The sequence below is a fragment of the Aphelocoma coerulescens genome, chromosome 6 (genome assembly GCF_041296385.1).
Source record: "Aphelocoma coerulescens isolate FSJ_1873_10779 chromosome 6, UR_Acoe_1.0, whole genome shotgun sequence".
Taxonomy (NCBI): domain Eukaryota; kingdom Metazoa; phylum Chordata; class Aves; order Passeriformes; family Corvidae; genus Aphelocoma; species Aphelocoma coerulescens.
Window position 1 is genome coordinate 32,395,093 of NC_091020.1, and position 23,406 is coordinate 32,418,498.

The 23,406-nt window shown below is 45.2% G+C and overlaps 1 protein-coding gene and 2 long non-coding RNA genes across 3 annotated transcripts in view; 1 reads left to right on the plus strand and 2 right to left on the minus strand.

The window, feature by feature from the left end:
• The window catches only part of FGFR2 (fibroblast growth factor receptor 2), an 80,770-nt gene extending 80,283 nt beyond the window's left edge, over positions 1-487 (minus strand). Inside the window, exon 1 of the mRNA XM_069020162.1 lies at positions 438-487. The gene's annotated coding sequence lies outside the window, so the exon portion shown is untranslated. The remainder of the gene's footprint in view (positions 1-437) is intronic.
• On the plus strand, positions 139-17,119 carry LOC138112691 (uncharacterized). Its single transcript, XR_011151809.1, has 3 exons — positions 139-218; positions 5,570-5,742; positions 16,523-17,119. It is a non-coding gene; the product is annotated as an uncharacterized lncRNA (long non-coding RNA).
• On the minus strand, positions 15,801-22,982 carry LOC138112690 (uncharacterized). The gene is made up of 3 exons (XR_011151808.1): positions 22,832-22,982; positions 16,194-16,265; positions 15,801-16,079 (listed from the first exon to the last, which is right to left on the minus strand). It is a non-coding gene; the product is annotated as an uncharacterized lncRNA (long non-coding RNA).
• Positions 22,983-23,406: the final 424 nt, after the last annotated feature.

Sequence of the window (23,406 nt, forward strand, 5' to 3'; positions counted from 1 at the left end):
GGCAGGAGCCGGCCCGGCGCCCCGTCCCGTGCCGTGCCCTGGCTCGGCCGCGGCGGCTACCGCCTCAGAGGGGCGAGCCCGCCGTGCCCGGCACCAGCTGCCTCCTCCCCCGCGCGGGCATCGCCGAGCAGCGCGCCGCGGGTCCCGCTCCGCTCCATCCAGCCGCCCGCCCCGAGCCGCCGCAGCTTTGTCACGCCGACAGCCGCCTCGGGTGGGAGGTGAGTTTTCTCTCCCCCCTTTCCCCCTCTCGGCGCACTCCTCCGGCTCCTTCCTCCTCCCCCGGTCACTCCCCCCGCTGCAACCCGAGCCGTTTCCTGGACGGCGCTGCCGGGCTCTGCCAATCGCCGCCGAGCCCCTTCCCCCGCCCGGCCCGCAGAGGTGCGGAGCCGGGAGCCCCCACCCTGCCCGGGGGTCGCGGATGCTCCCGCGACGCGGACCCGGCGCACTCAGCAGCACCGGAGAGGGGCAGGAGGGGCGCAGGGGAGCCCCCGCTCCGGCCGCTGCCTGCCCGGGGCAGCGCATCCCACGGCGACCGCTGGGCTGCAGGGGAGGAACCCCGCGCAGCCCCCGGACGGTTGCTCCACTGAAAGTTTTCCAGCGGATTGGAAAGGAAAGATGGGGAGGCGCGGCAAGTACCTCCGCAGTGACTGAGCCTGGGCTGCGGCACTGCCAGTCGGGCACTGGGCAGCATCTGCATCGTCGCACAAAGATGGTACCATCACAACAGCCTTTCCCGAAACCTCTCCTGAAGTGTTTCTGGCTCAGAAGCCATGGCTGGTCTGTGGCCACTTCTGTCTGGAGAGGATGCCTGGATAACACCCACTCCAGAAATCACCCTCAGGAGCCTCTCAGTTCAAAGCCCGATTCCAACTGCCCCGTGAATTGGTCTGACAGTGCACCTTTAATACCTGTCTGTGCAGTGCCCAAATGGGAAAAGTTGTTGAAAAGTTACGCAAACATAATTTGCTGGGACACACTGATTTAAAACTGCATAATATGGGTATTCAAAATTCAGTATGGCTTAGCCTGATCCTTGGTTAATAAAACATTTGCTTTAGATACCATCAGCTAAATGGTTTTGAATATGGAGTCTGTGTAATGCTTGCTTGTGTAGAGTCAGCTTGACAACAAAATCAATAAGTGGTGGTTACCTCAAATTTAATCAGTGTTGATCAATTTAATGTTACTTTACTTAAGCTCTATTGTACATTTTATATGTTGTGTGCAGTATTGATCAAGGGGACTTTCAAGGACTGTGGTCACACATCATAGTGTAACTCTATTTACACACTCCTAGACACCAAAAACTGGAAAATAAGTTTTCTGTAGAATATGTTCTTACCTCCCAGCACACATTTCCCACCAGTACTGCAGTCTTTATGAGGGGATGGCAGACAAATTTGTAATTGATTGGAAACACAGGTTTAGTATTTTTTGTTGTTGTTTTCCCTAAAGCAACAGACATCTGAATGTTCTAATTGAGAAGCTGAGATGTCACAGTCAAGATCCAATTTTCCCAGCTCCGGGCATGTCCATCGCTCATTGGAAACATTGTTAACACATTCTCACATAAATTATTGTCCGGCACAGGAAGCTGCAATACCTTTCCCCATTCATCGATATCTTTGCATACTCTGAAAGAAAAGGAAGCATTCCACTAAAAATGACAAATCAGAACACCTATTTCCAAGGTCTGGAAGCACTTGTCAGAATTTATTCTTTTGGAGGATGAAAAGATAGCAGTCTATCAATAGCAGCCTTTTCTCTTAAATGAGCCACATTCTCCTAAAGTGGCCCACAACAGCCCAGCTCCTCAATCTGAGAAAAGCAGAAGCATGTTTGGAATTAAAGGGGTGGGGGGGGGAGATCAATTCTGTCATCATATTTAGGCTTCAAGAGATCTCAGTGGGCCCAGGGAGCCTTTCATAGCAGTTAGGCTGCTGAATGAGAGCATAATCTCTTTACAGTTTTTTCCTCCTCCTCTCAAAGTGGCTGGGATCTTTTCTGTGAGCCCTCCTGCACGTGAATGGTGTGGCTAATAAGCCTATTAATGAGGTTCCACAGCAGAGTGTGAATAGGTAAATAAGCCCCAATCTGTTGAGGTTCAGGAGCAAGGGCAGTAAAGCCATCATGAACTAAAGGTGACAGTTTGAACTGAAATAGGAACAACAGCTCCAGGTTTCAAGCGAAAGAATAGACAGACAAGGCACACATTCAGGCTCCTTCTACCCCCTACCGAGTCCTATTTTCTCTCCCATTCTTCCTCCTTTATAAAATGTCTTGAGTAGTCACCCATTTTTTCAAAAGCTCTTGAGACGTCCTTTTTCATCCTGGCAATGATACATCAATAGGGAGGAAGGAAAATGAGGACACCAATGCTCCTTTGCCCCGCAAGTTTCAAAAGCAGAAACAGCGCTGTGTGCCCTCGCATATGGAAGCGGGGGAGGAGAAAGAAAGTTAAATTGAATCTTTCAGCCCTGCCAGCTCTTTGTGGCTGCTGTCAGCCGAACCCCGGTCCTCCCTCTGCACGCAGGCGGGGATACAGTTAATGTTCAACAGGGGCAGGGTCCAAGCCCTGCTCCAGCTGCAGGGAGGGCACAGCTGGGCTTGGCCAAATCCCCAGCGAGGGGCACGCAGAGGTGAGGAGATGAATTATTTCCCACCCAACATCTCCTTTACCTGGCAGGGTAAGGTGAAGATGTGCCTGACTTCAGGCTGCTCCTGGGCTGGACCCACCAGAGCCCAGCTCATCCATAAAAGCCCAGCTTGAAGGGATGGAGGCAGAAGGTTAAGCAGCTGACAAACAGCTCGTGTCTGTGGAGAGATGAGGTGAGATGGGCAGCCAATGCCTCCGAGTAATGTGGGAAAAGTCACCTCAGAAAAAAGCACAGCAGAGCTTCTGAGCACTCTCAGTTCTAATCCTTGCAGATTCTCTGACATTTCTTTTAAGTGCTGGAGATATCAGTGCAGCCAGGGCTCCACGGGAACTGGCTCCTCCATGGAGTTCCAGCGAGGAACCAGCCCCAGCTCCTGGCACGTTACAGGCAGATGGCAAGGGAGGCCATGGGTACCCCAGGGCAGGAGGTTCGGCAGCACTGATCTATTCTCCAGGTGCAGGACCTGCTGACATGCCACAGCTCTATCTGATGAAAATAGGAATAAAATACACAAAGTTAAATTAGGGGAAAAAAAAGAAAATGAAAACCCACAAATTCAAGTCCTAGAGGTCTATGGGGAGAAACCCTCTAGATCCAAATTCAACCGCACACATCACTGAGGGTTTTCTCCATGAAAGACAATGGGAATCAACAATTCTTCCCTGTTGTTCAAACTGTCCCATCCAGAAATTTCTCCTGACCATGCTAGATATGATTAAATGCTTGTCCAAGATTTCTTTAAAGTTCTTCCAAGGCTAAGTGTCTAAACCCAAAGTTTGGCAGCTAAAATATTTACCTGGTTTCCAAAGTGTTTATGGTTTTCTTTCCTGGCAGCTTTGGACTTTTTTTTTAGGGTACCAAAGAGCAAATCATAGGAACCCACTTCTGAAAATATTTCTTTGTCAAAGACAGGCAAGGCTGCTCTATAGATTTTTCAGTGTCTTAGAGAAAAGTCATTTCCTATAAAAACAACCCCTTTCTGAAATAAAAGCTACAACAGAGAGTAGTAGTTCCATCATTAGTTCTCACCAGGTATTAGTTCAAGATGCTGCTAAGCTGAAAAACTGAGATAAGAATTAATTATTTTAATGCCAATAGATCAAATAATTATCCATGAAAGTATGAAGCAGATAGGCTACCAAGTTCTTTCACAGCAAAATGTGTATGGGAAGGGGGGCTGCAGTTCCTGGTCCATCAAGGGACAGTTTTACTTGTTGTTTATCGAACAGAAAAAAACTCATTTTGGTTAAGCTAGAGAAGGAGACAAATTAATTGCTTTTGTCTATCAATTTTTGATCTTCCTCTGCATTATGAACAGCTGAATATGCTAGGAGATACTTTTTTCAGGGAGTGAGGCCAAGCAGTTGAGAAAAAAAAATTATTTTCACTGCTGCTGTGTCAGTGTCTTGTAATGGCATTCGAGTATCAACACTCCCCTCGGATTGTTATGCCTTGTAGCCATGTAACCTTTCTGCTGCTCCTCTCATTTTGTGTGTCTTAAGGAAAATATTCCCAAAAAATATTTGTTGTTTTCATTACAGTGTTGCAAGATATATTTAAGCAGGAAATGTGGTGTGTTATGAGCAGGGATCCCGGACATTCAATGATTTTTGCCCTTCTCCATTGGCTTTCCTGGGAAAGGCACTTAATTTGTCTGTGTCCAAGCTCTCCAGCTATGAAATGAGAATAATAGATGCTTCCTGTCTCCCACCCTTTATCCAGTTCATCTATTTAGATGGTAAGCTCCTCATCTCTGACCATGTTTTTATGCATGGCTTAGAACAATAGGACACTGATCTCGGCTGGAACCTCCAGGCACTTCCATAATGCAAATATTGAATGCTAAATAATCAAAATAAAAGAAAATCCTCAATTTATTATGTATTCTCTCATAAAGAATTTGTCACACGCTGTCCTGGTAGAGCACCCCTGGCTCTCAGGGAACAGTATCATTTCCAAAAGAGTGGAAAGCAGCATCCACTGGAGAAGATCTTTTAGCAGTGAGCTCCTTTAAAACCCTGTGAATAAACTCCTCTGAGTGCTGAGCAGGGCACAGCAAGACAGAGCCAGACTTCTAAAAACGAGAAGACAAAGGCTGCAAAGAAAATTTCTCCTTCTGTTACAGAGCTTGGGTATATTTTGCTTGTTGGCCCATGCACCTCTCAGTTCTGTTTCCAGCTGATCAATACCCACTGGTTTGTTTCACTGGAGCCCTGTGTTGAACTCGACCAGCTGTGGTTGTGGCAGCTTCCCCTGCAGTGTTACATCAGATCAGATTCTTCTCTGGTGACACCACAGGGTTCTGTAGAGGTGCTCGAACTTTCAGGCACAACCTGGGAGCAGAAGGTGGGAAGTCAGCCTCACACCAGGGTTCATGTTACAGCTTAAACCCTGGAAGGAGCAGGAAACTGTAAGGCAGGGACCCACAGTGTGGGCACACTGCTCCTTCTGGGCAGGGTCCTGCGACCCAGCTGTCCAGCTGGGTCCCACCAAATCCCAACAGATCCCTCCTGCTTCTCAAATCCTCTGCTACAGTGCCAAGCTCTGCATTTTCGCTCTCCCACAGGCCCAGGTGCAGACACAAGCAGGCACAGTCACTCTGCAGCAGTTAAAAATATAAAATAAAAGTAATTCTTCTACTTCCCACCTTGGGTAATAAAGCACTAGATGCCTACAACTATTTCCCTGCCTCATTCTTCTTAACCCTCAAACATCTTTCAAGTCAGCATTCTCCAAGCAGTTAATATTCTTCCTCCTCTCCCTGTCCTTTGCACATAGTTTCTCGTCCCTATCTCCTAACACAGTTTTCACTGGAATTTGCTTCTCCCTTTATGTGTCTCTCTAAGTGAAAGCCATGTCTTTTATCAGCTCCAGTCCCCACTGTAAGATGACCTCCTCCTCCACTTTGCCAGGTGATGGTGGTACCCACAATTTCACTTCAGAGACTGGACTGCCTTGGAGAGAAGCCAGCGACCTGCGCAAGAGAGTCTCCACATAAACAGAGATGCATCAAGGTTTAACAGCCCTCATTTGTTAACTCTGTAACCACGTTCACAAGCTGCAGTCCCAAAAATGGGATGAAAAGGTAATGGTCAGGCAGATGAAGTCCAAAGACAATTTGATACAGGCATGGGGAGTTCCTTAAACTGAAGTCATAGAAAGGTTTCCTACACACAGACCCAAACTGTCCTTTTTCCCTGCTCCCACAGCCACAGAAACACCCTTTTCTCCTTCATTCTTTTCTGTTTTAAATAAAGGGTTGCAGGGAAGCTTGCTTTGCATGAAATCCAGACTTGCGTTACTGAATATTCATATGCATATGAATGAATATTCATATATGTATAAACACACAGCCATAATTCAGGGCTTGAAGAGAAGTCCTGCTTTTGATTTCGATAGCCAAGCTGAGGTCAGATTCCATCTCTTAAAGGATAGCAAGGGTTGTATTGGTGACTGCTGGATGAGAAAAACTCAACAACCCTCATGCTGCTCCCCTGATGCCAACTGAGCAGAGATCCTGCTGGAGACTCCCAGGACTGCTGAACACAGTGGGTCAGGAAATGTTTTGCTCTGTGGGTACAAGTAAAGAGGCCAGCAACTTGATTACAGGGGAGGCTTAGTTAAATATTCACTGGGATTCATTATGTGAAAACCACTAGAAAGGAACAAGTTTCTACAGGAAGGGTAGGGCTGTTTTATTCTTGCTTCTGCCGTGAAATGCTGCTGGTGGCTGCGTGCACCAGCTGCTGTCCTCTAGTGGGAGGAATACAGCAGCTCTGTGTGGATGTGCAGCAATGGTTTTGCTGGTTTTTAATCCTGGTGCTCCTTTAATTTGCCAAAGAGAGCCTTGGAGAGCCAACCCTGTCCCACGGGTGTCCCCACAGGAGTCTCACAACAAATGGCCTCTCCCTACCTTGCCGGGCTGGATGGGTCCCAAAATTTTGGAGGTCCTATGAAAAGGGCTGTAATGTTGATTGGTGACAATGACAAATCTCAAAAATCTGTCAAAAAAGGAGAATTTAAATGGGGATCCAGTTTTTCAGCCTCATTACATGCCAATCAGAGCAATTCAGCAATGGATCTGAAAGCAACAAATTTAATTTTTGCTGCAGAGGACAAGAAAAGAGTAGTAAGGACTCAGGAACTGGAGAAACATTGATCCCAGATCTACAGAAGGCATTAGCACTAAAAATAGTTTTTCATGGCATGCAAAGGCTGAAATCCTGTATTGGCCAGCAAGGTAGCTCTGCCTTAAACACATACAAGGCAATTTCTCTCCTGTAAATTTTATTCCCTGCAGCCTTACATTCAGCAATCTACTTTCTGAGGGAAGAAAAAAAAAAAAAAAGAATCAGCAGTCCCGCCCTGCTCCACATGTAGCAACAAGCTCCTGGTTAATTCTAGAAAACAGAGAAACTGAAACATTTTAAACAGAAACTGCTGTGATCGCCAGAGTACAACAAAGGGTGGGGGGGGAGGGGGATGTGAGGAACAAGCGGTGAAAAACGGAGCTAAAAGCGAAGGAGCTGCATTTGTACTTGTGCTCAACAGGAAAACATCATTTACAGATAGGTAGTAATGCGGGTGTAACCCTGTCTCTGCAAACAAACAGGCAGCAGAGACTGCAAGCAATGGGTCTCTTTCCATGCCACAGGGGTGCCCAGGGGTCAGGAGAAAGGACAAAAGGGAAAAGGAGCTGAAGGAGGAAAGGAAGGCACTCATATGGTGCTCTCATTAAAACTGTCATGAACCAGGACATGATGTGGAAATACAAGGTTTCTCTGCACATACCCTGCCCCAAATCCCTGGGTTTCTGATGGTTTAAGGGGTAAGGAGCAAACTAGGACCTTTTTCAAGAGGCGTGTGAAAAATGGGCTTAACCCCCACGTTCCTCAGGGAGTGACTTGCAAAAGACCCCAGAGGAAAATCATGCTGTGATCCCATATGCTTGGAGACATCGAGTTGCTTTGTACTCTAGGAAAATCTGTCTGGTCATTGGATATGTTAAATGCCAGGTTTAGTACTGGGGCTTCCTTTTCTTGGATGCTGAGAAGATCACCAGACTGGCCCAGTAGAAAATACCTCCTAATGCCCTTGCATCCAAAATTCTGACAAATTTGCCGTCCATTTGGAGCTCTTCTCTTAATACAGAGAATGGTAGGAGAAGGGAATTAACTTCACCAGAGGGGAAAAAGTCTTCCAAAATCCATGTGTCCATGTTAGAGTCATGGAATGGTTTGACTTGGAAGAACCTTTAAAGGTCAGCTAGTCCAACTCCCCCTGCCATGGACAGCTTCCACTATCCCAGGTTGCTCCAAACCCTGTCCAGCCTGGCCTTGAGCACTTCCAGGGATGCAGGGGCAGCCACAGCTTCTCTGGGCACCCTGTGAGTGCTGGGTCATGTCCAGTCTCACTTTCCAGCCTGCATCACAGAGCTCCAGCTCCAGGAAGGGATAAGCCCAATGGCCTGATGCTGGAGGAGAGGCAGGAGCCTCCAGGCACTGCAGACCCCACTCCTGGGGGCTGTGCTGTCTCTCCCAGCCAGATCTGTGGGCTGGGAGCTGAATCTCATCAACAGAGCAGTGAGGAGAAGCAGTGCACAGCTGTTTGCATGGTACATATCTCGTGAATAAATAAACCTCATCTCCAGTGCTGCTGCTCTCTAAACATCTATAGAGACGTGCATTCACTCAAAACACTCAGAAAATAAACAGAAAGGGAGCTGCTCAGGGAACCCTTCTCCAGCCAAAACCCAGCCCTGCAAAAGTGTTGCCTCTCAGCAGAGTCCAAAATCTCATCAGAACCCGAAATTTCTCTTTTTAAGGAATGCTCTCCGTTTTCTGATGCCAAGATACCTCAGAGGTTCTAGGCTTGGGTTTCCTAAGTCTGATGAGTGTTTTTCCACAAATACTGGGAGGCAGAAGGAGATACAGAATAGTTAAATGCAGCACAATTGAAAATTAGCTCAAAATGCCGCAAGCTGCAATTCAGATGGATTACAAGATAACCTCAGTAGTTTCAAGAATGTAACAAGAACAGCTCTAAATCAACATAAATACTTGCTCAGCCATTTTCATCTCTGGATTAATGTCAGATTTTTTTTGTTGTTGTTCTTTTCTCCTGTGGCATTAAAACCATTTTCCAGCTTTTTTTAGGGAAAGCATTTGTGGTCACTAGGAAAGGGGGTGAGAATGGTGATGGAGCAGGGAGAGTGGGGTGTGTACACCCTCAGGAGAGTTGGGCTGTAGCTGGGCAGGGAAAGGCTGATGCTGGTGGGTGCATCTGGGGGATTTGATGGAGTTTGGAGGGGACACAGGCAGATGCCTCCTGCCACCCCCACTTTGTTTCTGCCTGCTCGGTTTTGTCACGAGGCAGCTGTGACCATTTTCAGTTTTTCTCGAAGGTTTTTGTTTAAGTCCTGGTGGGCCATGCCCACAAGGCACTGTGATGTGTCCCACACTACAGTCCCACTCACACTCAGCAGCACTTGACAGCCTCAGAAGCCCTTTATTCTGGGGTAACTTCTGGAGATTTCTTGATACTCAGAGAAAAAAATCCCCAGAGAGCCACCTGTAGCTTCTGGGATAAATTTCTGCTTTATGGTCACCTGCAAGCTGGCTGTGAGACACACCCTTGCTTGCTGGAGTAAAGATAAGCTTCCAAGGACTTCAAAGGGATTGCTGAACCAGACTACAGTGGATTTCTGCAGAAATGTAATGCACAGCATGTGTCTGAGGGGATGGAGAAGAGCTGGGGTGGTTTAGATTAGATAGCACTATTTGGCTTTAGAGGGACTTGAGGAAGTGAAAGACACGTAATTGTCTTTTAAAGTGTAATATTTGACTCCAGTTCACCCAACAATGCTGAAGAGCTTGTAGATAAGCTGTGGAAATTATTTCTACGTGAAGGCTGGGTACCACTGCCATATGATGAATCTTCCTGAGAGCAGTTTTCCATCCAGGGTGTCACTGTGCTGGGGTAAGGCTCAGTTATACAACTGTGCAGTCCTAAAAGTGCATTATTGGATTTATTATTGCTACAGAGCACCCCAGGGCCACATCTCCTTCTATTCTTTATAGAATTATAGAGTCCTAAAATAGTTTGGGTTGGAAGGGTTATTAAAGATCATTTCATTCCAACACTCAGCCTTAGGCAGGGACACCTTCCACTATCCCAGGTTGCTCCAACTCCAGCCAGCCTGGTCTTGGACTATTCCAGGGATGGGGCAGCTGCTCTGGGTTACCTGTGCCATTGTTTCACACACTCATTGTAAAAAAATTCTTCCTTATATCAACCTTCTTTTAGTTTAAAACCACCCCCACTTTTCGGATCACAACCAGCTCTGCTAAAAAGCTCATCCCCATCCATGCTGGGCCACTGCATGTTGCCTCATCTACTGGAATTTTACTGATGGTCTTTATTCATTGGTTCCAGCTCTGCTCTGTGAATACAAACAGACAGGATTTTACATTTTTGTCAGGAGATTGCAGTGTGCTCTCAATGTTTTTTTTTCTTTTTATTTAAAGTCAATAACATCTTTCAAGAGTTAAACAGAAGGATGAGTTTCTTCCCCCAAAGGAAGGTACACCCAAATAACCAATAGCCAACCTTTACTCAGTTCCTCCTTAGGTGAATATTCCCTATTTGATATCAAGATTTATTTTCCTTGAAGAAATGTGCCAGACCATGCCAACAACATGAAAAATCACTGTAAATTTGTCAGCAGAAACATTTGCTCTGGAGTTAAGCTTGAAGAGCAGAGCCAGAGTCAAGGCTGGGACTGAAGATTAACTGTTTGTTCCATTAAATAATTTACTGGCCAAACACAAAGCATTGTAAAGTGTGTGTGTCTCAGGCCAATAAAGAAACATCTGCACAGCAAAATTTACCTACATGTAGTCCTCAATCGCATGCTTTGAAATTCCTTGTATAAATCTCATCTCCCTGCCTATCTGGAGGGTATTATTCCCACTCTCCTGGTTAGCTACAGTCTTAAAATGCCACCCTGTGCATCTCTGCTGATGAAAGCCACGAAGGCAGAAGAACATAAGAATTCCCTCAGCTGCCAGCTTGCAGCCCACCAGAACTTTTCAGGTCTCTGCCTCATTGCCAGTAAAGAGCTCCTCTGTAAGGAGGGTTTTTCTGTCTATTTTCAGTAAACACAGGGAGATAAACATATGCCATTTTCCCCAAAACACTCTTCAGCAAAGTATTGGTTTTGCTTCAAAAAGTAAAATTCTTGCTGGTAAATAAATTTGTTTCCCCAAAGCGAGCCACTTTCTAAATGAAAGCCTGAATTTTTCTGTTCATTTCAATAACTATTGGGCAGTAAGGTTGAAAAAGCAATAATTTGTGAAGCTGTGTTGTACACAATGAAGAATCATTTAGCATTGGCAAAAGGATGGATCCTGGCTTTGGCATGCTGACAAATGAAAGAATAATTTTCCAGTATTTTTATCCCTTGGACATTGCCTGCTTTTCACAAGACCTTCACATGAAGTAAATTGGTATTTCAGTTCTCCTCTAGCCCTGCTCTGCTCACAGCTTAAAAAACCCAACAACATTTAATAGAATGAGCTCCTAAAGCACAAGAGAGGGAGTCTGACTGATGTCATTGTGGGGACATGGTCTGAGGGTTCATCAAACCCACTGATGAATAAATCCAAGCATAAAGTCATGGGAAATACTGGAATCACTACATCCACGTCCCCAAAAAGCACTTTCTTGTTTACCTACTAATTCCAGAGTATTAAGAGAAGACTTATCATTCACAGACAGCACAATAAAATTTGGCATCCTCTGTAGGCATTCATTCACCACTAGCACAGAGACAGGGAAAAGCCAAGTAGACCTCACATATAGGCCTTTATCTTCATTTTCCTTCGAGGTCCTTGTACAGAAACAGCTGAAATGAGTACAAGGGTTCATCTAGATCATGAACACTGGATTAATTTAGTAGATTTATACAATGCTGAGAGAGTTTGTAGGGTACTCTTGGGTTGTAGGGGTGGTTTCTATGGGATTGTATCAAAGGTCCTCTTCTTACTTGCCTTTTTTTTCCCTTCTCATCAAAATCCTGTTGCTGCCTGTTCAGCTCCTCTGTGGTGACAGCCCTGTCAGCTCCTGCCAGCCCAGGTATTCCCAGGGATGCAGCAAATATTTCCATGCCCATACTCTCCCCAGCTCATCTGCAGGGGCTCATGGATTCAGGAGCCACTTGAGCAGGCAGCAGTGGTTTGGATGTCCCTGCAGTTCAACCACAGCTCCTCTACAAGGGCCAGGAGGAGAAGGAGAAATCCTGCTCCAGCCAGGGAGGTCTGTGCCCACCATAGGGGCTTTTGTATGCTAAGGGAAGAGAAGGAAAATATACTTTATAGCTCCAAAAGTCACTACCACCACTGTATTTTGCATTCCTTAAATATCTAAGCACACAAGGATTGTTTTTGCAGGAAAATGAGTAGAAAGAGGGCTGCTGTGCTGTGCAGTTCATTGCTTGGCCTGGGGTGTTTCCTGGTGAATTATCCCTTAGCACTGGCAAGCAGTAACCCATTCCCCAGGACAAGAAAAGGGATCAGGAGGCTCTGTAAAGGTGAGACAATTCCCTTTAAGCCAAGTTATATTTAATGTCGGTGAGAAATTATTGGAGGAATAGATACAGAAGTAAAAGTACATCATAGAAAAATTCAGAAAATGCCATTTGTCTCACTTTCCCCCACTTCTTCATGCAGGGAAGACTGAGTTAAGACTTAAAGCATGAAGGCAAGCAATGCTTTAGTACAGCATTTAAAACATTTCATTTCACCCAAGTGGAGACTTGCAGCATCTCGTCTGAACTCCTGCATCGCCTGGGTCAGATACTTGCTACCAGAACCTCCAGCATTAAGACCATAACTTCTGGTTGAACCAGATTGTTTAGAAAAAAATAACCCCATCTTAATTTAAGTTTTCAAAGAGAGAATTCGTCATATCCCTAGGCAAATTGTTTCAGATATTAAATTCCCCACTGGCCAAGAATGCACACCTTATTACTGGTCTGAATTCTTCAGCTTCAGCTTTCAGCCACAAAACCTCATTATAATTTTGCTTCATTGCCCTTTCCCCACACCAGAACCCTTTTGCACCAATGGTTTGTCACACAGAGGAGTGTGGGGTGATGCAAATGCTGTCAGGGAGAGACTGCACACAATAGTCAGTAAGCTGTGTAAATTTACTGCATTTAGAGGAATTTCCTGAGTAACCTCGATCAATGCCAATTATCCCATCTTTTATTTAGACCAATTAAATGTTTGAAAGAAAATAAAAGCATGGTCAGTTGCGCTTTCAGCGTGCACCGACAGCAGGGACAGCACTGCATCAAATGTAATTAAAATTATATACTTATATAAAGGTTTAGGTTGGGTATCAGGAAAAGGTTTTTCACGCACAGGGTGGTTGAGCACTGGATCAGGAGCAGTGGTCACAGCATCAAGCCTGACAGAGCTCAGGAGATGTTTGGACAATACTCTTGGGCACAGGGTGGGATGGTTGGGATGTCCTGCACAGGGCCAGGAGTTGGACTGGATGACCCTGACAGGTCCCTTCCAACTCAGGATATTCTCTGACTCTATGAAATGGCAATATCAACACAGACCTGAAGCACCATGGCCTGGCATGGCTGTGGCTGCTGCTGACCCCACAACCCCAAAGTGCAAAAAGCCCTGGGCTGCGGGGTCACAAACCAGCAGAACGCACTGCGAGTGGGCTGCTCCTGTGCCTGTCTGCACCTCACAGCACAGGGAATCTGTGTTGTGCTTGGCACAGGAGCTTTGAAGGCAAAAAATGCAGCACCTGATTGTTATTTTCCACTGGCCTGTCGGAGGCTGCAGGAGGAGCAGCGCGGGTGAGGCGAAGCCATCCCGGCAGTGCCGCGGCGGCTCCGGCGTGTTGCAGCTTGACAGCTCCGGTGCGTGGGCCATGCTCCTCCTCAGAGGCTGGCTTGCAGCTCCAAACCATGGCAGAGCACAAAGTTAAGTCCCTGCCTGCCTCCTGGACCACCACACGGGCTGGAAGGATGACCTGTGCAACAACGGCGCTGCTCCCTCGCTCTTTCCTCGTGTGGTGGGGCTCAAACACCCCTCAGGGAGCTGTGGTTCACTGATGGTCACTGTGAAGGACAGAGGTGAAAGAGCAAACCCCACAGGCACAGCAAGGCCTCTGGTTTTCCATGGGGTGAATGTGTTTGGAGGCGATGATTTCTGCTGTGGTCCATGGTGGTGGCATTGCAGCTGCCATCGGTGCTCCCGGAGGAAGCTCTGCTCCAAAGCAGGGGAACCTCCTCAGTGCAGAGGCCACATCTTCAAGGAATTAAACTGCACAGGTAAACAGCAGCAGTGTGATATGATGCCTTTTCCTGGTCTTAAAATCAAGAGTCAAACACAGTTAGAAAGGGAAAAGGGATTTTACCTTGGTGTTTATTTTAAGGATCCTTAGGTGCACACGTCCAGGTCATGTGCATCGAGATGCACCCTGCCAAGTCTCTCTCTCTTAGTCTGTCTGTCTTCCCCAACATTGGGTATAACATTATAGGTTTTACTAATTAGCATATCTATCAAAGATTCCCCAATGAGAGGCTCAAGTGAGCCCCCCTCCCCAAGGAACCTTCTCCTGGATGGTTCTATCTTGGTTTACAGAATGTGTTCTGGAGAGGACCTTGGGCTCTGGGGCACACTGATCTCTGGCTACGAAGCTTCTAAAATGTTCAGTCTCTTAGCTTGACAAACAAGTCCAAGAATGTAGGCAAAAAGCACTAGGAATACAGAAGCTGTAAAAAGGTATAACAGGGATATAAAAGAAAAGGCAAAAATCTTCATGGCATCAATAACACACCAAATCTATACCTTCATGGACAGCATGAATGGTTCAGGCAAAGCAGTGAGGTACTGGGGGCTCTTGGTGATAAACATCCCTTTACTTATGATTCTTATAAACCCAGAGATTTTGCAGAAGGGACAGTTCATTTTCTCACTCAGCTTTTTATTATTAAGATGTGTTTTGGCTCAGAGACAGCTGAAACTTCAAGAGTTCTGCTGGTTGTATTTTTTTTGTTTTAAGGGCATGTAGTGACAAGACAAGAGGGAATGGCTTCAAATTGACAGAGGGCAGGTTTAGATGAGATATTAGGAAGAGATTATTTACTGTGAGGGTGGTGAGGCCCCAACACAGGCTGCCCAGAGAAGCTGTGGCTGCCCCATCCCTGGGAGTTCAAGGCCAGGCTGGACAAGGCTTGAAGCAGCCTGGGATAGCAGAATCTAGATGAGCTCTAAGGTCCTTTCCAACCCAAACCATTCTGTGATTCTATGACCAGTACATTTTAAAGAAATGTACTTCTTGGTCTTCACCCTACTTTTGAGCAAAAGAATAGACAGAACCCAGCATTTCCAAGAACTCTTCCAGCAGAGAGCCAGAGGGAACTTCTTAGGGAAGCTGGAAGTGTCATCTCAAACTGAAAGGGAGGACACCAGCATAGAGAGGGTTGAAGAAGAGAGATCCTAGACACTGAGTTTTGGGTTATTAGAGAACTAGATTAATACTAATACTAGATATTAGATTAATATTAGATATTTTCATTAATAGTCTTGGCACAGGAAATAGGAGCACGTTGAATTTTGTTGATAGCATAAGACTGGAAAGGACTGTCAAACAGAGGAAGATAGAAATTTCTGTTCAGGGAGAATGGGATTAGAACAGACAAGAATTACAAAAACGACTGAATTCACTGGTACAATGAATAGAGTTGTGCTGCTCAGGATTAACAGTGACAGTTATGCCAAACTTTACCAGCTGGCAATGACGAGAAAATGTAGAACACATGGAAGTTAGCAAGTTTTGAGCTATTGAGAGAGATTCTGGAGTAACTTTTTAGATAGTAGAGAGGGAAAATTCCTGCTTAATCTTAGGCTGACTCTGGATACACAGAGGACTACACAAGGTGATGATGAGCTGATGATGGGGTTCACCATCTCCGGTAGAGGCAGGAGCTTTGAACAGCAGCTGCTAATGTCTGCTCTACAGATCAATGGGTGCTTTGCTAATTAAACCCTTTTTATGATGACTATCTCCACTACCATTTTCTACATTTTTTAGGGTCACCACTATAATCAAGCTAAACACCATGTCTCCATATATACATTTCTTTGCAAAATATTTATTCAGAAATGTTCAAAGCAGACCTCACTCCAGACTGAGGCCTCTTCTTAGCTGACAGCAGAGATCTTCCTCACCCCTCAGCAGCTGACTGAGGAAACATTTGTCTACAAACAGGTAATTTGGGGTGATGATAGCCTTTGTGTATACAAAACACTGTTGCATTAAACACATCACACGCTTCAGAGGGAAAAGGCAAAGTACATCAGGTCAGCAGCTTCTGAAGTTTCTGCAGCACGGCTGGATGAAAGTAAAAGCCACCCTTAACAAGGGGGTTGATACTGAACAAACCAAAAAACACTAAAAGTAAAGCTGGGGTGTGAGTAAACACAGGAATATGCTTTTAGTACTCACTTCTAAGCAAGTTGCACTCAGTACGTGAAGGCTCTATTTCTCCTCTGAGCAGTAAGATGTTTCCAGCAAAACCTGGGTTAGAAATAGAGATATTTGCAATGCTTTTATTACCATTATAGTTCATCCAAGATGATGTGTCTGGTTTGAAAGTCACAAAAAAACATATTCTTGTTAAAAATGCTGCCAAAAGGCTAAATGAAAACAGCCCACTGCTGAATCCCATGTTTGCAGCATTACCAGTGGGTTTTTTCAAGGGTGTTTATATAGACCGAGTTTCATTTAACAAGGCAAAAGCCGGAGCTCTCACATACTCCATTATTTCTCTGCAGGTCCTTCTCACCAGGGTTAAGTCTTTACACTACTTCCAAGCAAAGCAGCCAAGAAAAAGAAGAAACAAATGCTACTACTACTGAGCACAGAGGCCTCCTTTGCAAGAAATGTGATTTACGGAATGAAGTTCCTGGCATGTCTGCCGCGGGCTGTCACAACGTGTGCCTAAAATCCAGGGCTGAAATATGATCCCCGCTCCTTCCAAGATGCACTGTGGCTTCTAGCAAGTTCTTCTGGAAGCACAGGCAGCCCTTTGCCAGGGAGCTGGGCTCCTTCTGCATGTTGCCTCTCTAAGAGCTCTTTGGGGGTGAGGACCCTCTTAATTCCCTATGAAGCTGGTGAGCCTTGCTTTGCTGAAAGTTCTGGAAACTTTTCTGTGTGGTTTGGAGAACTGATGCACTTGGAGAGACACAGAGCAAAGCTTGTCCTGGTACCCAGGAGAGGCTTTGTGTTTGTCCTGTCTTTAGCTCCCACACCTGTGCATCAGACACCGGATTGCTGTGAACTGATCCACGGTGGAGATCTCTTTCCATAAGTTCACAAAATGGCAAGGAAGCAAGAGAAGCTTGGGGGCTCTCTGGCCTTTGCTGGCCCTGTTGAAGTTGAAGGTATTTTCACTCTCTTTCTGCAGTCCTTTGGGTGTTCCTTTTCCTCTACATGAAGGAAATGCCTTTTCACCATTAAGCCTTTCCTCAGCTGCATTTCAAACCCAAAAAATATTTTACCTCTAGCAAATTTTACCTCCTCATCATTTTTTCTGCTATCTTCAAAGCCAGCAAGACAGCAGCATGGTCTGCCTCACCTTGCAGCAATAGAAACCCCACCACTGTAAGACCCCTTTTTGCCAGCCTTTCCCCAGCCCTTGCCCACAGGTGATCCCATGGGAGACATCCCCCTCTCAAAGGGAACTGCTGAGAGTGAAGGTCACCAGTTCCCTTTCACTTCAATAGTGAAAACACACAGATAACCTCTCTCCAGTGATTTTGGGTAAAACCCAGTGTATCAGTTATACAAAGGAGGTGCTGATGAGCATTATCTGCTGATTAACAGGTATTTTCTAAGAGTAGGAACAAACAAACCCACAAAACTTTCTGCAAAACAAAGGAGCCAACAGGAGTCAAACCAAGGCTGCCTGACCGTTGACTCTGTGTTTGCTTCAGCAGGTTCTGGCTCTGGCCCCGCTTGAGCCACAGAGTTTTGAAATCCATGCGTTTCTTCATTCTCATCTTTCAGCCCTGCAGTAGAAATTTTTTCCCCCCACAAATGTCTCCGAGGCTGTGTGGGATGTGGTCCAGCTCCCATTAAGGTCAGTGGGAGTGCTGCCACTGCTTCCCTGTGGGTCTCAGCCCTATCCCATTGTATTACATTTCCAACTGCAATTGGATACAGATTATTTCAATTTTTTTCCTCTCCTAGTGCCCACAATGGGCAAAGTATTTTCCAAACAGAAAAGGTCCCAGTGCATGTCCCTAAATCTCTAGAGATACTGGAAAAATTCTTCTAATTAAATACATTTGACATGCAAGATCACAACTGTTCTCTAATAATTTTTTTAAAGACTTCTCTCTCATGTAGCTTTTCTTAACTGTACAATAGCAGGAATTAAATCCTCATTCTGCTGAAGTTCATGGGAGTTTTTCCAATTAACTTTGTTGGAGCCATCTTGTCTTGCTTCATCTCCATCTTTAACACTACTGGGTCACTACTGAAAATGTTCTGACAGGAACCATCACAATAATGCCTGGTTTGGGTGACTGGGCTAATCATCAGAAAAAAAAAAAAAAAATTAATCAAGTTTTCCCCAGACAGCAAAACAATAAATAGTAAAATGTTAGTTACACTGTCTGATGTGAAGTGTTAAGGAAAACAACGACTACCAGGTGCTAACCTTGACCTTTATATGAAGATTTGGAGACAGACAGTTTAAAGACATCACAGACATCCCAAAGTAGGGATTTCATGAAGGAAACACAATTTTACAGAGTTTGTGAACGGAGGGCTCAGTCTCTTCTCCCTAACAAACTGACCAGGGGGCAGTTTGGGACTATTTGGGACTCAATCTAGTTACTTAGGAAGATTCAAGTGACAGCTGCCAGCCACCAGGAAAAACCTGACAGTCGCTAATTGGGGGAAAGGCATGGATTTGTCCTTCCTGTGCACACAGTACAGTACCAGAGATGAATTACATCATACAGCACTGCTGCTTTGTCACCAGGATGCTCCTCCTCATCTGGAGTTTTTACTGGCTAACAGAGCCTGCTCTGCTTGCAAGGCCTGACACCCTAAAAGCAGGTTGTGATTGATGGCAGCTCCCTGCTGCCAGAGCAGCCTCTCCAAGTCACCAACTGTGCGCTGGCCTCAAGTTTACACACACGCTCACGCTGTATTTACTGAGGTCAAGCAGGCTGCATGCATGCTCTATTTACCAAATAATATCCACATTTGGGTGGCACAAACCCAAAGGAGGAACTCTGAAACCGCTTCCTGCTGCTGCTGGAAAAAGGAGAGCCTGGATGCCTCCTGTTCAGACACATCTTGTGGGAAGGAGCCCTGACACTTTCCAGCAGAGCCAGCATGAAGGTGTGTGGTAGAGGCCACTTCTGCACACTGATATCTGGTCATATTCACTGCCATTTATATCAGCCTTTAGGCTGGTTAACTAATTGCTGTGGCAAAAGAAAAAAAAAAAGAGGTTTAAAGGTACATAAATAATGCCACTAATTGAAAAAGGTGCCTGAAACTTGCACAGCAATGTCTAAAGCAATGGATATCCCTGCGGATTCGTCCCTTCTCCCAAGTAACAAGCAACAGGACAAGAGGAAAGGTTTGTGTCAGAAGAGTTTAGACTGGATATTAGGAAAATTTCTTCATTGAAAGGGTCATCAAGCATTGGAGAAGATTGCCCAGAGCAGTGGTGGAGTGATCATCCCTGGAAGATTTTAAAAAATGTGTGGATGTGGCACATGAGGACATGGGTTAGTGGTGGCCTTGGCCATGCTGGGTTAATGGTTGGACTCACTGACCTTGGAGGCTTTTTCCAACCTTAATGATGTTTAAATTCTGGGATTATCTGATGATGATATTGATCCATAGCATCTACTCTCCAAGCCACAACTCAAAAGTTTTTGTCGGAGAGTTTAGATTTTGCTAATCACCGAGCAGAGGAATTGGAGGATGTATTAGACTTCCTTCCCCTTTATCCCCCTTGTCTCTCCTCTGCATTTGCATAAGTGGGGAAAGAAGAAACAAAGAGAAAATGCTCTGCCACATCAGCCACCCGCCAAGCCCTCAGGGTAGGGCATCAGTAGCATCAGAAACATTGGAATAGCTGCCCTGGTCTCGGGCTTCTGCTGATGTCCCCTTCATTGATTTCCAAGGATGTTAAGGAGAGAGAGAGTTCACATTTCCAGCATGATATTAGCCCTCTCCCATTTTAGGCAGACCCCCTCAGCCAGCTGGTGGCTTGTCAGCCACCTCAGTGAAATGCCACTTCCTACTGGAGCCTGGACAGAGAGCTGCAAACACAACATCCTTGGTGGGAAGGTCTTTTGCTGTAAGAGAGAAGCCAGAGATTTTTTCACTAGCACTATACCTTGGTTTGGTGTGCTCAGATGCACCAGCAAGGCAAACCATCACCCAAATCAGACATCTCCAGGGAATCCAAGAGGGAGAAACACACTTTGTCTATTTCTTTAACACTTTTAAGCCTGGAGAACACTACTTTGAACACCCACAGTGGTTTTATCTGTAGGTCTCAGGACAAGCTGGACAAATGCCATTGTTCAGGACCTGAAAAGCAAACCTGGAGCCTGAATTCAGCAGAATTTTTATTGTATATAGTTATTGAACACATGTGTCAGCCCCATTGAAACTAATAACCTCAAAGATATACTGACTTTATTTGTTCAACAGGGATCAGGTCATGGATGTACTTAAAGTACTTCCAGGGCTCAAGGAACTGGGCTAAAATCACAGATCTGTCTTCTATTCTCATTACTGAGATACTCATTAAGAAAGTTCTTCACTTTTTTCTGCGTCATCTTTTATAATAAAGGCGCCCCACAACAGCTGTAGACAGGATTCCTCTCCTGTTTAAGGACATATAATCCCCAGCATGGGCAATAGAAACAGGCTCAGCCACATAAAACAAATATGGATTGTGCTTGTACTTTTTCCATATCTAAGAAAACCTGCACTAGTTGCTTTTTTCTTTTAAACATCAAAAACATTTGGCCACATAAGCAGCCCAGAAGTGGTTATATACTTTGTAAGTATATTAAAAGTTAGAATAGTTGCTCATGAACATACTGAATGGATTTTACTCATTTCCCATAATGGAGCCCAGGCTGGCATTGCTTTAGACATTTTAGTGCAGAAGAAATGTCAAGCATGCACTCATCCCCTGACTGCAGTTCAAATCAAACAAACCAGGCTAGACAAGCTAATAACAAGCTTTGTTCACTCCAGAATGGCAGCTATGGAAATATGCCTCATTTTGTATATTATTACATGCATGAGCTGAAAAGGCCACTGAAAAAACAACCAGCATTGTTTTTCTTTTTTAAATGACCAGTTCCAAGCTACTTGTTTAACCAAGAAATAATAATAAAAGAAAAGCACATAGTACTTTCAGCATGGATATCTTCAAAATTCAGTTTTCCCCATCACAAATTATGATTTGTGTAAGTAGTCTTTTCTTACTACTAGAAACTGGAAACTTATATGGAAGCCAATGTTACCAAAATTTGAAAGTAAATTAGTGCCAATTTTGGGGGTAATTTATAAAGGCAATATGACATGCCTTGTTGTTTGCAGCTCTGGTACCAAAATAAAAGCAAGAACAATTTATAGTTTGCTTCTTATATAAAAATTCACATTTAAACTTGAATTATTGTGCAGCTATATTTAAGAGGTGGTCTGCCTTCAGGGTGGTTTGCAATTTCCCTTTTTAGGAACCAAAAGCCCCTTTTCAGCTGGTGTCTGACAGCTTTGCAGGGTTCCTGAGTGAAGATGGAAGGAAGGCACATTCCCCTCCATGTACGTCCCTCTGCTCTACAGGAAATAAACTGGAAGCAGCCCTGGCATGGCTGGAGATGCCTCCAGAACTGAACTCTCAAAACCAGCAACCCAGTACCTTGCAGAGGTACATATATTAACCTCTTTCCTTCTAAATTCCTACACCTATATTCAAAATATTTACCTGAGCAAACATTGCCCAGCTATGGATTCCAGCTGCAATCAGCATCCTGCCTCCCTTGCGTGGATGGCTTGGAGGCCATTCCAAAGGCTCCTAGGTGCCCAAAAGCATCAGATCTGCTTTCCCCCAAAACAGCTTCTTATCACAGAAACACGAAAGGTCACAGAAACAGTCTGCAGCCTCTCTCAGCAAAGGGAATAAATGTGCAAACAAAGCCATTAGCAGTTTCCAAAATAAACCCCTATTCTCTGTCGCCAGGAGCACAGAGTGCCACATATGCACTGCACAGAAATGCCTGCTCATGTGGCAGCTGAGCAGCTGTGGGGAGCTGGGAGCCAAAGCAAAGCTCTCCCTTTGACCACAGAAATACCACCTTAATTAATTATTTTGATTCTGTATTCTTAATAGCATTAGAGACAAGTACAGGGAGATCAAGAGGAGGGTTTTCACCTGCCAGCACACTTTATTGCCCTCTCCAATTAATACCCACATACAACAGGTGTCACTTAAAAAAAGAAAAAAAAATTTATAAGGTGTCCTGGAGGACGTACACAGAAATTACCAGGGAGCCATCTGTGCCACAAAACTTTCAGCAGAGACACAGCAGCCAGAAAAAAAGAGAATCAACAGCAATAAAACCAAACATTCTGAGGTAAGAAATGGAAAAAATGTTTGTGTCAGCACTAATAAAGATTTTTCCTGGTTATTATTTTCCTTATCAGCCTGGCAGGGACAATTCACCCCTCTTGCACTCCCCCAGTGCTCCAGGGCAGGCGACCCTCTCTCCCCTCTGGCATCCCCGTGGAACTCACTCCCCTGTTACTACACTCCCATTGCCCAGGAATGTCTCATTTATCTGTCCTCTCTCCCAAAGTTTGTTTTCCTGCTGCTATGGTTCTCCCGTTGCTGGAATAAACACAAGCCGAAGTCTCCTGCATGACTCAGGCTCCATTTGCTTTGGTGGGAACTCTTTGGCACATCTGGGAGACCCAAACCAGGTCCTCCAAACTCCAATCTTCTCAAACCAGGACTCTCCCTAGAATTTTCCCACGGATTTTGTAGCATCAAACCAAAGCACACCATCCTCATTGTCTCCCACTTAATCTCTTACCGTCAGATTACAGCGTTTATGGAGCAGAAAACACATCTTCTGGTCAGAAACAAATAAATAAATCCATGTAAGGCCCAGTTTAAAACAGGCAGCTGAGGAGGAATTAAATAATTGATAGTGGCAGGTATTAATGGGGCAAACAAATTCAGAGAGGCTGCAATTATACCCAGGTTGTATTTGTTTGAAATGTTAACTGTTTGATGAGACTTAACACCCAGCTAATGAGCTTTTAAAAGTAATTCCCACATGCAGCCACCTTCCTTTGCTCACAGAAGGGAAGCAGAGTGTCTGGCAATTGCCATGGCCATCAATCCAGGGCTAGCAGCTAATCCTATTTTATTACCACCATTAGCTAAATACATGGACCATCCACAGAGCAGCTGCCTGCTCTTCCTCTTTTTCCCTCTCTTCCTCTCCCTGCTCTCCAACCTCTGCACCTCCACACACAAGATAATGCTGTCAGTTCACCCAGGTTACTTTTCTCCAAGAGTTGCTTTTCTCCCCGTTATCCATCCCACAGGAAAGGTGTTCAGCTGGCCTGGGCGCCTTCCTCCTGCTCCTGCACGTACACCTCC